A 17,016-nucleotide genomic window follows, 5' to 3' on the forward strand; every position below is an offset into this window, starting at 1 on the left:
CCGAGACGGGAATTGAAGCTTAGTCCCTGGCACTGAGGCAGCAGTGCTAACCACTGAGCCACCATGCCGCCCGTAAGTCATGACTATCAAAGTGATCAGAGACTGAGGTGCTCTGTAGCTATTTCCTCACCATCTTACTCCAGAAAATCTCACCAGTATATGCAAGTCACAATTCAAAAGTTGTGATGTTATATCTTCCAGTTACCAAGACTGCTACAACAGTAGCAAGGCTCAAGTAGGCTTGCAATATCCAGACAAAGCAATCTGTTGATGGACACAACCCTAATAACTCGGCATCCATCAACTCTCCACTGACTTACGATAAAACCTTAAGATACAGGAGCGGAGAAGAATTAGGTCATTCAGCCCACTGGATCTACCCTATCATTTGATTGTAGATCATGATTCTCAACCCCATTCCTCCACCTTCTCCCTAGAATCTCTGATCTCCTTAGGAACCTATTTATTTCTGTCTTAAATATACTCAATGACTTAGCCTCAACAGCGTCCTATGGCAGAGATCCACAGATTCACCATACTGTGGGTGAAGAAATTTCTCTTCAAGTCCATTCTAAAAGTTTACCCCTTCACTCTGAAGCAGTACCCTCAGGCCCTAGTCTCTCCTATTAGCAGAAACATCTTCTACATGGCCACCCAAACTAGTATTCTTCAATTTTCAATGAGATTCTACCCCTTATCTTCTAAGCTCTGTAGAGTACAGACTAACTCCTCAACCACTCCTCACATGATAAGCCTTTCATCTCTAGGGTCATTCTTGGAAACCTCCTCTGGACCCCTGCAACATCCTTTGATTTAGTTTTGATTCCCATATCTATGTTCCAAATATGGTCTGACCACAGCCTTATACAGTCTCAGCAGTACATCCCCATTTTCTCATACTAGCCCTCTTGGAATGAATGTTAACACTATTTGCCTTCTTAACTGTCAAATAAACTGCATGCCAACCTTATTGAGGACTCCCAAGTCCCTTAGTGCTTCAGACTGCAAAAGCCTTTCCCAATTTAGAAGTTTGCCTTTTCCTATTTAGAAAATGCTCTCTGCTTCTATTCTTCCTATCAATAGTGTACAATCTCACACTTTCCCATACTGTATTATGTCTGTCACTTCCCATCCTGTCCAAGTTCTTGTGCAGCATTTTTGCTTCCTCAACACTATCTGTGCCTATATATCTTTGTCATCTGCAAACTTAGCAAAACTTCATTCAATTTCTTCATTCTTTTTGTTAACATAGAAGATGAATGGTTGTGGTCCCAATACTGGCCCTAGAACTCCACTAGTGACCTGCTGGGATCCTGATAAAGACCAATTTATACCCACACTTGGACTACTGCCAGTCAGCCAATTCTCTATCCATGCTAGTACTTTGCCCCTAACATCATGTGCTCTTAATTATTTAGCAGCTTCCTGTGCAACACCTTATCAAAGTCTGTTGGCTCTCTTTAGTCTAAATTGTGTTACTTCCTCAAAGAATTTAACAAATTTGTCCAACCCTTAAAACCCTATTTTACCATGCACTTCCAAGTACTCCGAGCTAATCCTTAATAATGGACACTCAAACTTCACCAGCAACTGAGCTCAGGATAACCAATCTAATTTCTCTTTCTGCCTCCTTCCTTTCTTAAATGGGGTCCTACATTAAAGAAATTTGCATTGCAAATTACCCCCAGAAACTCCTGCCATTCCTGCTCTACAGTCTTTCCTGCTAGCCTTCCGTTCCAATCAATTGTGGCCAGCTCTTATCAGTGCCTTTGTAGTTACCTTTACTCAATTGTAATACTATTACATCTGATTCAAGTTTCTCCCTGACAAACTGCAGGGTGAATGCTATCGTATTATTGTCACTGACTCTAGGGGGCTCCTTCAGCTCCATAATCCAGTCTGCTTCATTATACATGGCAAAATCCAGACCTACCTGTTTTTAGCAATGTGATCCATCACAAGCTGTTCCAGAGAGAGAAGAAAAAAACAACTTGTAGACATTCTACAAATTCTTTGAGATCCACTACCAACCTGATTTTCCCAGCCCAGCTGCACATTGAGGTCTCCCATGATTATTGTTAATAGCACTTTCTTATGTGCCTTTTGTTTCTCCTGATTTACTTTCTGCCCCAGGTCCTGACTACTGCTAGGTGGTCTGTGTGTAACTCCCATTACAGTCTATTAATTTGCGGTTCCACAACTCTACCCACACAAACTTTATGCCTCTGACCCTTTATTGATTCTTGCTATCAATTTAATTTCACTTCTTACTAACAAAACAATCTCACCCCAGCTAACCATCAGCCTGAGCTTTCAATAGGACATATCCTCATTAGGACATTTAATTCGCAGCCCTGATTCGCTTGCAGCCACATCTCTAATGCTCACATCATTCACACCAATTCAAACTGTGCCACAAGGTCACTTACCTTACTTTGTACATTGCACACGTTTAAGTACAACACCCTCACTCCTGCAATGATCACCCTCCCCCCTCGACATAACTGTCCTCTTTTTTGCTGTGCCTGAAGCTATATTCATAAGCCTTTACATACTCTCTTGTCCTATCACCTGTTATACAAATTTCCAGAACGTCTCCTGAGACCTGCCAACCTACACAAACGTCTATCCAATCAATAGGAAAAAGTGAGGACTACTGGAAAGAGGTCAAAACGTGTGGCACTGGAACAACACAGCAGGGCAGTCAGCATCCAAGAGCATAAGTCAACATTTCAGGAATAAGCTGTCACCTCACCACTTTAAAGTCCTTGTGACCTTGATTTACAATCATCTGTCCATCTATATTCTCCTGAATGCTTTGTACATTATGATACAAAGCCTTTAGAAGCGAGAGGGAGAATGAGATCATGCACAAGGGAGAGACAGCAAAAGCAAGAGCATGCAGTAAAGAAGCAGGACCATGCGTAGTGGGGGTGGGAAAGAGCAATACCATGGGAACGTATGTCGGAAGGAAGGTGCGAGAGGGCGCCTGCAATAGGAGGGAGCGCACAGAAACAGACCCTTCTGTCCAACCCCATGCAGAACATGATTCCAACCAGCTGAAAAATGTGTTGCTGGAAAAGTGCAGCAGGTCAGGCAGCATCAAAGGAGCAGGAGAATCGACGTTTCGGGCATAAGCCCATTCCCAACTAACCTAATCCAACTTGCCTGCATACACAATTTCCCTTTTAGATTGATCATTGATTGACCCTTAGGAGCAAACATGTTTCCTGTAAGATGCCCTGAAATCCACGATGAACATTCCAAATTCTCAACCTAGCTCCCTTTAGCTGCACCTCCCCAACTTCAGGTAACCTCTACAAAATTGTACCCTGCACTCAAGGTGCATGATGTGTGTAAGGAATATTATACTCTCTATCAATTTTTAGATCTTGTGCTTCTTTGAGCTAAGTAAAAAAATACATTTTTCTATATTGTTGTTAAAAGTGAGTTATTGTTATTACAAGAGTTGGTCCAAGATTGGATATTTAGCAGCAAGTGATTCATCTTCAAAATGTTCAAAGACTTTACATCTTCCATAAGACAAGTGAGGAGCACGTTAGAATACTTTCCACTTCCATAATACGTATAGCTCCAACGATACACAAGAAGCTCAACACCAACAAGAAACATTATCCCATTCGCTGGCATGCCATCGACCATTGTAAATATTCACTCTCTCTACCATTACGGTGGCAATGTGTACTACTTACAAGATACACTGCAGCAATTCTTCAAATCTTTATCAACAGCACTTGTCAAAATCATAACCACCACTCAGAAGAACAAAGGATACAGGCACATGGGAACACCACCTACAAGTACTCCGCCTCCTCATCATCATCATCCCAAGTTGGAAAGTCTGTCACTGGGGGTCAAAATCTTGCAAATGCCAAACTTTCACCACCATAGACCTTCACCACATAGACTTCAGCAGTTCATGAAGACAATTCACCACAAAATTTGAAGGAAAATAAATACCAGTATTACCCCCCCCCCCCCCAATTACATCACTGGCTAAAAGAAAACACATGATTAAAAGCTTCACCAATATTTTCAGACTCTTATGTTATCCTGTACACCAGTTTGGTTTATTCCTTCATTTCCAATGCTTATACCCATGAGTGAGAACTTAAACACATTAAACCAGATGTGCTGCTAGATCAACACTCCAAAGTATCCAAATTCCAAAGCCCATGATTCTATCAGTCTGCTATTTGAAAGTCTACCAGATCTCCATCACCCAACATGATACAAATTATTGTTTTGGTACCCATTTCCAAATCATTGTTAAACAGATAGCCAAAATCATCCTCATGGTACAATTTCAGTCACTTTCTCCAATTTTCGTACAACCTCTCAAAGCTTCTTTTTAAATGTTGTTTCTTCCAATTCAATCAATTTCTACAGAAGCAGCATTATATTCATCTCATTTCAGACCTTATTACACATGGTATTGCACCAAAGTTTATTAAAACATTAAAATTTCCCTTCTTCACAAAGTGTTTATCCCTTCAAAAGAAATTCAGTAGATCAAACAGGCATAATATAGCACTCAAAATTATATGGACACTTATTAGTCTATATTTCTCTGCTATTTTATATTCCCTTTCTTCCATGTTTTACTTCCTACAGTCCTGTAATCTATAATTCCAAAAAAAACTATTTTACTGTGGAGAGAGACATTAAGACTTGGGAAGATGGGGAAGTTAGTTATAATCTCTTGGGTGCAGCCCATATCACAGTAGAGGTGGTGTTGGATGTATCAGAATGTACAAAGGTGCATAAATCTCCTAATCCTGACCAGATATATCCAAGAATACCGCAAGAGGCTGGAGGAGATATTGGGGTGGCCCTGACATTTTTGCATCATCGTGAGCCATTGCTGAGATCCAAGATGACTGCAAGGTAGCAAATGTTGTGCCCTTATTGAAGAGTGGCTGCATAGAAAAACCTGGGAACTGTAGACCAGTAAGCCTAACATCTGTGGTCAGTAAGTTACTTGAAAAGATTGAGAGAAGATACCTATGTATTTAGAAAGGCAGGGTTGATTAGGAGTAGTCAGCATGGCTTTGTGAATGGGAGATCATGCAGTTCTTTGAAGAAGTGACCAGGAAAGTTGAGGAGTGCTGGGCGGTAGACAATCTCTATGGATTTCAGTAAGGCCTTTGATAAGGTTCCACATGGGATGCTGCTCTGGAAGATGGGGGAACTGACAGATTGGATTGGCTAATAGTAGGTAGCAGAGGGTGATAGTAGAAGGATGTTTGTCAGACTGGAAGCCTGTAACAATTGGAGTGCCTCAGGGGTTGGTGCTGGGCCCACTGCTGTTGGTTATCTATATCAATGTTTGTACCTTGTACATTCTCTTCCCAATTAGTCAGTTTGCTGATGACACTAAAACTGGTAGTATCATGGACAGTGAGGAAGGTTATTAGAAATTGCAGCAGGACCTTGGTCAGCTGAGTAAGTGGGTCGATAAATGGCAAGTGGAATTTAAGACAGATAAGATAGCGTGGTACAGTGGCTCAGTGATTAGCACATTTGCCTCACTAAACCAGGGACCCAGGTTCAATTTCAGCCAAGGACAATTGTTTGTGTAGAGTTTGCACATTCTCCCAGTCTCTCCGTGGGTTCCTCCCCCACATTCCAAAGAGGACTGTCGTTAGTCAATGACAGTTTGATGAGGACCGGTCTACTGAGGTTAGAAACAGAAAAGGAGGTCGCCACGCTGAGTTCTCTCTACAGGCCTTCCAGAGATGTAGAGGAAAGAATTGCAAAGATGATTCTAGATAGGAGCAAAAGTAACAAGGTAGTCGTTACGGGGGACTTTACCTTTCCAAATATGGACAGGAAAATTTATCGATCAAGTACCTTACACAGGTGAGTCCAATTTGTGCAGGAGGGTTTCCTGATACAGTATGCAGATAGGCCAACAAGAGGCAAGGCCACTTTTGGTTTGGAACTGGGTAATGAACCACACACTCTTGGAGGCAATTGAGCACTTTGGTGATAGTGACTACAATTTGGTTATGTTTACTTTAGCAATGGAAAGGGATAGGTATAGCTGGGGAAAAGGCAATTATGACACGATTAGACAAGATTTAGAATGCATAGAACGAGGAAGGAAACTGCTGAAATGTGGAGCTTGTTCAAGGAACAGCTACTGCATGTCCTTTATAAGGACATACCTGTCAGGCAGGGAGGAAGTGGTTGAGCAAGGGAACCATGGTTTACTAAAGAAGTCAGATCTCTTGCCAAGAGGAAGGAGGCGGCTTAGGAGAAGATGAGACATGAAGGCTTAGTTAGGGCACTTGAGTGTTACAAGTGAGCCAGGAAGGCGTCTCTCTGACTCAACCTGATGAGAGGTTAAGAAGAGCCGGGGGAGACACGAGAAGTCTTTGGCAGGTAGGATCAAGGAAAACCCTCAAGCTTTCTATAGGTATGTCAGGAAGAAAAGAATGACTAGACTAAGATCCGGGCCGGTCAAGAACAATAGTAGGAGGTTGAGTGTGTAGTCGGAGGAGATAGTAGAGGTGCTAAGTGAATATTTATCTCCAGTATATTCACACAGGGCAACAATGTTGTTGAGGAGAGTACGGGGATACAGACTATTGGACTAGACTGGATTGAGGTTTATAAAGAGGAGGTGTCAGCAATTCTGGAAAGTGTGACATAGATAAGTCCCCTGGGCCAGATGGGATTTATTCTAGGATTTTCTGGGAAGCCAGGGAGGAGATTACAGAGTCTCTAGCTTTGATCCTCATGTCATCATTGTCTACAAGAATAGCATCAGAAGGCTGGAGGATAGGAAATATTGTCCCCTTGTTCAAGAAGAGTAATAGGGACAACCCTGGTAATCATAAACCAGTGAGCCTTACTTCAGTAGTTGGTGAAGCGTTGGAAAATGTTATAAGAGATGGAATTTACAATCACCTGGAAAGGCGAGAGTTGATGAGGGATAGTCAATATTGTTTTGTGAAGGGTAGGTTGTGCCTCACAAAACCTTATTGAGTTCTTTGAGAAGGTGACCAAACAGGTGGATGAGGGTAAAGCAGTTGATGTGGTGTATATATGGATTGCAGTAAGATGTTTAATAAATTATTGCAGAAAATATGGATGTATGGGATTGAAGGTGATTTAGCAGTTTTGATCAGAAATTTGCCAGTAGAAAGATACAGGGTGGTGGTTGATGGGAAATGTTGATCCTGGAGTTAAGTTACTAGTGGTGTACTGCAAGAATCTGCTTTGACTCCACTGTAATTTGTCATTTTTATATATAACCTGGAAGAGGGCGTAGTAGTATATATACTTAGTCAGATAGTAATAGCGGTGTGGAATGTCCTGTGTCTGCAACAGTAGTAAGCTCACCATCATTAAGTGCATTTAAATGGTTATTAGATAAACATACAGACGATAAAGGAATAGTGTAGGTTAGAAGGCTTTCAGATTGGTTTCACCGGTCAGTGCAAGAGAGGTAATGCGTTGTAATGTTCGGTGTTCTAGAGGCTGGTACGCATATGGAACAAGCAGTGAAAGTGGTTGAGGTGAGTACATTAACAATATTTAAAAGGCATTTGAACGAATACATGGATAGGAAAGCTTTATAAGAACATGGGCCAAGTGCAAAGAAATGAGTGAGCACGGACCGACATTTTGGCCAACATGGACAGTCACACAACACCTGGTTATGCTACCTGAAGGACCAGCACTCTGAAAGCTAACACTTTCAAATAAACCTGTTGGACTACAACCTGGTGTAGTGTGATTTTGACTTTATCGACCCCAGTCCAACACCAGCACCTCCACATCTGTATGGTTGGACTCTTTTCCTGAATTGGCACTTCTTTGTCCTCTCTTTCACAAGTGAAAACCCAACTCGACAAGTGAAATTCTCATCAATTAAAATGTGCAATATATAACCATTCTTATTAAAGCAAAAATCATCAATTCCAAGGAGGTAGAAAATTCAGTTTTCCAAGTGATGAAGGGAAAGCTAAAATTTAATACCTATTTAATTTGGTTACACACAAAGTTGTCAAAACAATGTTAAAATACAGAAATATTTTGCTTAAAAATATTATCTTCCTTCCAACACACCATTCTTGACAGAAAATAATGGGTCAACGAGTAACTGTAAATAATTATATATGTCCTTGGAGCTCTCAATGTACATATTTTCAAATAATATGCATCCTCGATAGGGCATGTACTCACGTATTTTACACAACATGTAAAGACATACAAATTTGTACATCCGAGAAATATTGTAAAAAGAATGCTTGGAAACTCATCTGTTTTGAAGGGATTGGAGGAAGACCACATTTAATGTTAGCCCACTTTCTTGACCAAAGGTCTAAATGTAACACTGGGCAAGATTTACCCAGCATCAAACTTTGTCAACTTTATATTTGTCCAGTTACCAGGATAAATCACTTGCCTTCTTCTTCTCTTTATTGTGTGACAGGGACGTTAAAGTACTATATTTAATGCCAGTGGCTAACCACACATTCTTCAATTCTAAACAGAAGAAGAAAAAAAAAAGCAATAATCAAAAGCTGCTTGCTTTGTACATGCCTAACACATTGTATATCTACGTTGAAAGTAGAAATTTAAAATTATGCACATGGCAGGCAGAGTTATTTTAACCAAAGAGTGGAAGACAGCTGGTAGCAAGTCAACAGCTTTCAATATTTAATTGCAAACAAGTCTTTTTGCACATCATTTATATTTTAGAATTTCATGAAAATGAATGATTTATCATGACATTTGTGAATTATTCATATTTTCATCAGGCTATTGCCTCCCCCCAAGCACAGGATATGTAATATTTTTATTTTTAAATTGTCAAATGACATGTTCATTTTAAACATCTACAGACATACCTCAAAATTATTTCCTTTTCCCAGATTAATCTTCCACTTTTCAGAAACCTCAGATTGTATTTTGATTTGATTTTAATATGGTACCACAGGGATGTCATGTACACATCCTGGAAATTATAAACATCTCACACTACTGATTCCTCCATGAAATCCCAATTTCCTGATATGATGAATTTGTCCTGTAACACTGAATTCTGGAAGCAAACTCTGCACACACCCATTCATTTCAGCATCCCCTCGCAATGATTCCACTTGGTAAAGCAACACGCGTTATACCCTTTTGTTTTCTAGGACCGCGGCATGACAGAGAGAAAAAAAATGCCACCCTGGCGATGCTCTGCCTTTAAAGATGACAACCTATCTTTTAAACAAAATTTATAGCAAACTATAATTGAAGCGTTCTCTACAGACGTAATGATATCTGCAGAAGTGATTGCCAATGCCAAGGGTGCATTTGCTCTCGAACGAGGACTAGAAGCAATGACTTTGTTCTATTTATAACCCATTCAAATATATCTCCTGTGTGGAAAGCAGAGGAGAGTGAAGAGAATGATAAACATAGGTGATTGCTGTCCAACACGCTTATCTCCCTCTTGGCACCGTGTATTTATGCCTCCCTATTACTGGTTGGTAATTATTTTTTTCTCTCACCTTAGGTGGGCTGGCGGCTGCAGTCTCCCGGTCCCGATGCGTCGGAGGCGCCCGGAGAAAGCTTCCTTTCAGCGGTGGCTGACGAGGCCGCCGCCATTCCCCGCTCTGGACCCTGCCATCCCCAGCACCGTCTACAATCCAAAGCCCAGCTTCTTCTCTCCCCCCGCCTTTACCACCGCCGCCCCCCGCCTGTGTGGATGGCTTTTTAAACCGTCCTCCCCGGAAAGAAAATCTCTCCCTCTCTTGGCAAGATTAAATCTCCACAAAAATAAAACAAACTATTTGGTGTCACAGTTCCTTCAAAAATTTTTTTTTTGGGAGGACACTCTTTCCACCTCACCGTTTCCGCTCGATCTGAATGGGACTGTGACGCCTATCTGTCGCTACCTTCCATTCCGCAGCCTCCCCTTCAACACCAAGCAAGCCAACACTCACCATCCGAGTGATGGCCTCACACTCAAGGCGGCCCCGAGCCAGCGCCGCTGTGAAGAGGGAGGGCGCGAAGGTAAGGCCCGCCTTCGAACCATTCTTAACCAATCATATCGCCCGGTCTCGCAACCTCTCCATTCCCATTGACGGGCATCGCGTCCAACTAAAGGCCATTCAGAGTGGGATTTGTCCTAACGGACGGGACCTGCTACCAATCGGTTCAATGCAAGGTCCAAGTAGCAGCGCAAAAGGTGGGGCATCCACTGATGATCGCAGCGCCCCCTGGCAGCAATATCAGAGAGTCCTTGAAGTTGGAACTGGTGCCAAGTTGAGTTGGAATAGTGTCCAACTGGATACCTACTCAAAATGGATTCATACTGTGATCTTTAGCAAAGCTCATTGTGGCATTTGGCAAAATGCCAAAAACACTTGCACTTAATTTGGCTCTGCAAACAGCAATATAAAAACTGGATTGGGAACTTCTGATGGGAACATGTCTATCACCAGTGATGACTGTGTAGGTTGAGATAATGAATTAAGACTTACATCAAAATAAAATCACAAATGCACAAGGTGATGAGTTTATTGATTTAGTCGATGTTTTGTTTCAATTACTTATTAATTAGGTAAATGCAACTAATATTAAAATACTACAAGAATACTGCAATTTTATTGGCAATGAATCCTTACATTTAAAAATGGCCATAGCTAGGTGAAGTAAAACATTACTAAATAATTGCACGGGCTTTTTTCTAAATGCACAATATCATAAAGCATGTGATTCTCAGTCATATACAAAAATAAATTAAGAATGTTCTGCAAATTGAATGATTTCCGAGCCCAGGAATCCTAAGTTGAAAATGATTTCAACAAAGTTTCTGTTATAGTACTGTATTATTACACAAACCATGTATCTGTCAATACTTGTAACAAATGTCCAACTTGTAACAGGTTCATAAATTAAATTCTGTTTGGATTATATGGAATTCCGTAGTATTCATTGGGGGAGGGGGGGGTTAGCAACTTATGACTGAATATAAGTAACGTATCATTGGATTTCATTCCTTTTCACTGTAGCTCACAAGAGTTTTTGTTTGTCATCATGACATTCCAAGGCATTGCCAAATAAGCACAACGATTAAATATATTAGGAATGCTCTGCACAATACTAATATACAAACTACACTTTATAAAGGGCATTATTGCTTATAGTACATGATGAAGGTATTTACATAAGGCAAGAGGAACAGAAACAGATACCTGAAACAGGTAGCCATAGAAAGAGGAAAGAGCAAACTAAGGGACTTCCTCAAACCAAAAGCAGAAGCTGCATCTCTTCAACTTTTGCTATGTCAGTGATATATTTGCAGAAAACTTGTTAAAATATGATAATTGTAACAATTGGATTTTATGATAAAAGCAAAGATCAGCAGTCAGCTGGCCAATAGTGGAAACAGACAAGCAAGTGGGAGCTATCAGCAGCAGCAGCCCCCAGCTATGGGCAACAAGCCTGCTAGCATTCAGTCAGTCTCATGTTCGTTCAGCTATTCTGGCTGCATCTACCAGTAGTACAGTACTGGAGGCTTGAAAGTCTAGGTACAATCATAATAACCTAACAAAAACAGAAACAGGTACAGAAGTACAAGCTTCTATATTTACCAACTGAAATAGCAATTGCAAGGCAGAAAACAAGAATGCTTACTTCTTGTCCTGAGTTGTCCACAATGTGAACTTAGAAGACATGTTTCCAAAAAAGGAAATTAATATATCCGTGTTATTTCCCAAGTAAATCACTTGCCATAATGTTGTTTCATTGTCTTCAGAGCACAACTGATACATTGCATTGGCATTTTTAGACTATGACATTGTCATGCACAAGTGACCATAAATATATCAAGGGCAAGTTAAGCAGTCATGTGGCCCAGTAGCTCCTCATTACTATATTTTTGATTATTGTTGCAGCTCTCATTTTGCCGCTGTCATCAATACTGTCTCTTCTTGTTCTGTTCTTTTAACTTTTTTTATGGTCACTTGTGCATGATAACATCAATCTAAAAATGCTAATGGAATGTATTCACTGTAGGCAGTGAAACAAGATAATGGCAAATGATTTACTTGAGAAAATAACACTGGGCATGTCTAAGTTTCCATGAGTACATATAAGATACTAGACTTCATTGTCACGTGGAAGATTGAAAACATTGTAAGCATCTGTAAAAGCAAAGAGATGAATCATCAGAGTCACTCCTAATGTTGTGTTATTAATAAGATCAGGACCATTGGGCATTACTCCCCCTTCATTGATAGTCTGTAATGCAAACAACTAAATAACTGCTGTACTACCATTTTATAACTGTAATGGAGACATTAATCATTAATGTATTAATTTGATTTGGGGATGTTGATGTTGGACTGGGGTATACAAAGTTAAAAATCACACAACACCAGGTTATAGTCCACCAGGTTTATTTGGCAGCACTAGCTTTCAGAGCGCTGTTCCTTCATCCGGTTGTTGTCACAGCCACCTGAAGAAGGGGCAGTGCTCCAAAAGCTTGTGCTTCCAAATAAACCTGTTGGACTAGAACCTGGTGTTGTGTGATTTTTAACCTTGTGTTAATTTGGAATTCTTTTTTAAACAGACTTGCTAGAATCTCAGAGAAATAATAGATAGCTTGGGGCTGTTTTCCTGAGAGCAAAGAAGGCTGGGAGAGATTGCAGTGTATAAAATTATGAGGGTCAGAAACAGAACAGTTAAGAAAGCAACTTTACCCATTGGTACAGGGAACAATAACCACGGGTCATAGATTTAAAGTAAAGAGCCGAAGATTTAAAGGGGATTTAAGGAAAATCTTTTTCATCCAGAGGATTCAGGGTATCTGGAACTCAGGTGTGTAAAAGGTGGTATCCATGATGTGAAGTGCCAATGCTGGACTGGGGCAGACAAAGTTAAAAATTACACAACACCAGTTTACAGTCCAACAGGTTTATTTGGAAATACAAGCTTTCAGAGCGCTGCTCCTTCATTGGTTAGCTAGTGAGGCACAGGAATTTATAGTAAAAAATCAAAGTGTCATACAACAGATGCTATGTATTGAACAAACCTAGACTGCTGTTAAGACTTTAATCACCTAAAATAGGTTGCAGGTTTCGATTCATCAATATGTAAATCCCTGACTTCTTTAAAGTCAGATTCCCAAGATAACTTAAGATTTTATAAAAAAAGGTGATATCTCAGCTCAGGCAATGCATTAAAGATGTGAGGTTAGAGTCTGTGTGTGTATGTGTTTGTGTGTGCGTGTCACTTTATACATGATCACACTGGCACAGACTCTCTCACCTACACACACTCTCTATCTCACTCACACACACATGCATGCACACACAAACGCACACCCTCTCATAGGTATATATTCCATCACACTTGCGCGCACGCACACACACACGTACACATACGCACTCTCTTTCTCCTTCATACACAGGCACACACGTATAAGTCCATGGACATGACAGGCTGAAAGGCCTCTTTTCTTGCTACAAAATGCTATGACTCTTAGGGGATCATTTTAACTGACTTCACCAAGTGAGAATTGGCAGGTTGCAGACAGCTGATGAAAGGCTTATGCCAGAAATGTAAATTCTCCTACTCCTCAGATGCTGCCTAACCTGCTGTGCTTTTCCAGCACCATACTCTCGACTTTGATCTCCAGCATCTATAGTCCTCAGTTTCTCCTGGGTTTCAGACAACTGCCCCTTTTTCAGCCCTCCAATTGTAGTGTGAATCTGAGTAAGACGTGAGAAAAGTTCCCAAAACAAATGTCTGTTTCCCATCCAGCAAGTTACATATATCTTCACAAACTCAAGGAAAATAATTTATCTGCTGGACATACAACTTATATAAGTTGGCTCAAATTAAACCCCCTTATGTTACCCCCACTTCAGCAACACTACTGCATACATGCCACTAGCTAATTTTGCAATGCACCTGTGCCTTTTCTGGTACTTCAGATAATGTGGAATTGCTCCTCTAAGTGAATACCTCTGCTGTCCTTTGATGACCAAATGTGATATTAACCAGTGGTGTAGTTCCGAACCTCAAACCTTCAGTGCAGTACTGAGGGATTGCTGCACTACTGGAGCTATTCTTTATCAGATGAAATGGTAAGCGGGATGCCATCCGTTCTCTTCCATGGGAATTAAAGGCCCCACAGCACTATATTGAAGAAGAACTGTTTTGAGGAGGTTGGCTCTTAGCAAAATTTACCACCTCCACAACATGCACTTCTATAATGAGTACATTGTATCTTTAAACGTAAGAAGTCTGCACTGAGACAGAACAATAACTACAATTAGTCACTTGGGATATGAGGAGAGGTTGCAGTAACTGCAAATGTTTACACTAGATTATAGAAGGCATGGGCTGATCGTAGAGGAGCATTCAACATTCTAAGGTTTATGTTCAAAATAGTGACATATTTTGAGAAGAGAGCATAGCCTTGATTTAAGAAATGGGAGGGTAAAAGACAATTTTGACTTTGGTGAATTCATGGACTGAAGTGTTGTGAGAACCAGAATGGTCTGATTATATAGGCAAGTTCAATAGCAGTTTGAGTTCAATATCGCAGGTGGGGGGGAGCGGGAAGGTGGGAAATGATAGAGAGATGTGGCAGATATTGTGGAATATATTTGTTAAAGTGCCAACTGGGCCAGATGGAGTTGAATTATCTTTTCCAGTCCATTGCAAGCCTGTTCCTGTGATCTGGGGCATGACAAAATCTTTCCAACAATATAATGTCAATGTTATCATGACATGCAAAATGGAACTTCAAAGTAAGGGTGCTTTTTTTTAATTGAAATTATTTTCTTTTCTTCATAACTAACATTTCCTTGCACTGGTACAGCCTTTTGACTTTTAGTCATGCCCATTTATGCCTTATAGTAGCTCTCCACTGGAATAATATCACTTATTTTTGTATCATTCTCAAGCTAAGCAATTTCTTTTGGATTCTCAATGCCTTCTCAAAGTAATTTTAAAAAATTCATGTGGAGTAATGAATATCCATGAATCATTGCTGCCACATCACCTGTGGCTCAGTTAGTAGCACTCTTGTCTCTGAGTCAAAAAGTTTTCAAGGGATATTGAACAGTTCAGGCATATAAATCATTACTGATATTCAAGTGCAGTGCTGAAGGTGTGCCTCACTGTTGAAGGACACCATCTGCCTACTTTGGTAGATGTAAAAGATCCCATAGCACTATTTTGAAAAACAGTAGGAGAGATATCTCTGGACAAAGAAAAGTCATACTGGACCCAACACATTAACCATGTTTTCTCTTTCCACAGATGCTGCCAGAACTATTGAGGTTCTTCAGCATAGTCTTTTTTTGTTGCTTGAGATAGCTCAGGGTCTTGGTCAATATTTATCCTTTAGTAAACATCACAAAAAGTAGAATATCTGCTCATTAATGCATTAATGTTTGTAAGATTTTGCTTGGGTGCAAATTAGCTGCTGCATTTTCTACATTAGAAAGTAACACCATTCAAAATTTGTTGACAGTAAAGCACTTTGAAACTTTGTTGCTGATGAGAAACCTCATGTAAATGCAAGAAAGAACATTAAAAAATAGATGCAGTAATAAGCAAGCTTGCCCCTCTAGCCAGCTCTGCCATTTAGTAAGATCACGGCTGATCTGATTGTCGCTTAACTCCATCTTGCTGCCTACCCCACCAGTCAACAAACCACCCTCACCCCATAACTTTTGAGTCCCTGGCAGACCAAACATCTGTCTAATTCAGCCTTGAATTATCCATATGCACTGCTCTTCCTGGTTGATAATTCCAAAGATTGGTGACAGAGACAAGAAAATCCTTTGCATTTCCATCTTAAATGAATTAAATCCTTATTTTGAAACTGATCCCCCTAGTTCTAGATTTCCCTATCAAGAAATAATATCCTCACAGCATCTACCATATGAAGCTGCTTTGGAAAACAAATGTTTCAAAAACATCACCTCTCATTCATCTAAACTCCAATGAGTACTGGCCCAGTCTCTTGGACATTTTTTAAGAAGACTATCTCTTCATCCCAGGAACAAATTTAATAAATTCTAGATGTTGTCTCACCAATTCTGGTACAGTTTTAACAAGTTGTCACTGCTGTTATATACCAACCTTAGTGAAATAAAGGTCACGTTCCATTTGTTTTCCTAACACATTATTTTGCCTGCTTGCAAACTTTTTATTATCCACGTACAAGGACACCAAGACTCCTCTGTTCAGTAGCTTCTTCGGTCTCTCTCCTTTTAAAGAATAATATTCTGATTTTTTTTATTGCTAAAGTGGACGTCACATTTTCCCACATTATACTTCATTGGTCAATGTTTGCTTACTGACAACTTCTTTAAATCCTCCTTACAACTTGCTTCCTTATGTATCGTCCCAGAAAGTCTTTGGTTCTTTCACCCAGATGCTAATATCATAGAATCCCTACAATGTGGAAGCAAACCATTCAGCCCATCAAGTCCAATGGCCAATCAACATAACCCACACATCTTTAAACTGTGGAGGAAACCCAAGCAGACATAGGGAGAATGTGCAAACTTCACACAGACAGACGCTCGAGGGTGGAATTTAACCCAGGTCCTTGGTGCTGTGAGGCAGGAATGCTAACCACTGAGCCACCGTGCCGCCCTAAATATAGAATGTAAATAGTTAAAGTCCTATTAGTGGTTCCTGTGGCTCTTCACAGACACAGTTTGGAACCTAAAAATATCCAATTTGATCCAACTCTTCTTCTGTTTATTAGTAAAACTTCAAACGTGCTAATTCACATGTTCACCAAGTATGCCCATAGCTTGATCAGTGAACTGTAAATTATAAAGCTTCCTTGCCCTCCTTTTAGTTTTGAATCCAATTTAAAAATAACCAGAACCAAAGCTTTAGTTATTAAGTAAGATTGATGATTAGTTTATTATACAACTACTGTTAACATTTAGTAAGTACAAGTAAAATGCAGTTATTAAATAAAGCACAGATACAAAGATTAAGTGTAGA

The 17,016-nt window shown here is 40.2% G+C and overlaps 1 protein-coding gene across 1 annotated transcript in view; it reads right to left on the minus strand.

Moving 5' to 3' along the window:
* The window catches only part of LOC132830691 (protein TANC2), a 996,151-nt gene extending 986,458 nt beyond the window's left edge, over window positions 1-9,693 (minus strand). Inside the window, exon 1 of the mRNA XM_060848498.1 lies at window positions 9,537-9,693. The gene's annotated coding sequence lies outside the window, so the exon portion shown is untranslated. The remainder of the gene's footprint in view (window positions 1-9,536) is intronic.
* Between the last annotated feature and the right edge of the window lie 7,323 nt (window positions 9,694-17,016).

Source organism: Hemiscyllium ocellatum, chromosome 32, assembly GCF_020745735.1.
Source record: "Hemiscyllium ocellatum isolate sHemOce1 chromosome 32, sHemOce1.pat.X.cur, whole genome shotgun sequence".
In the NCBI taxonomy this organism is placed as follows: Eukaryota; Metazoa; Chordata; class Chondrichthyes; order Orectolobiformes; family Hemiscylliidae; genus Hemiscyllium; species Hemiscyllium ocellatum.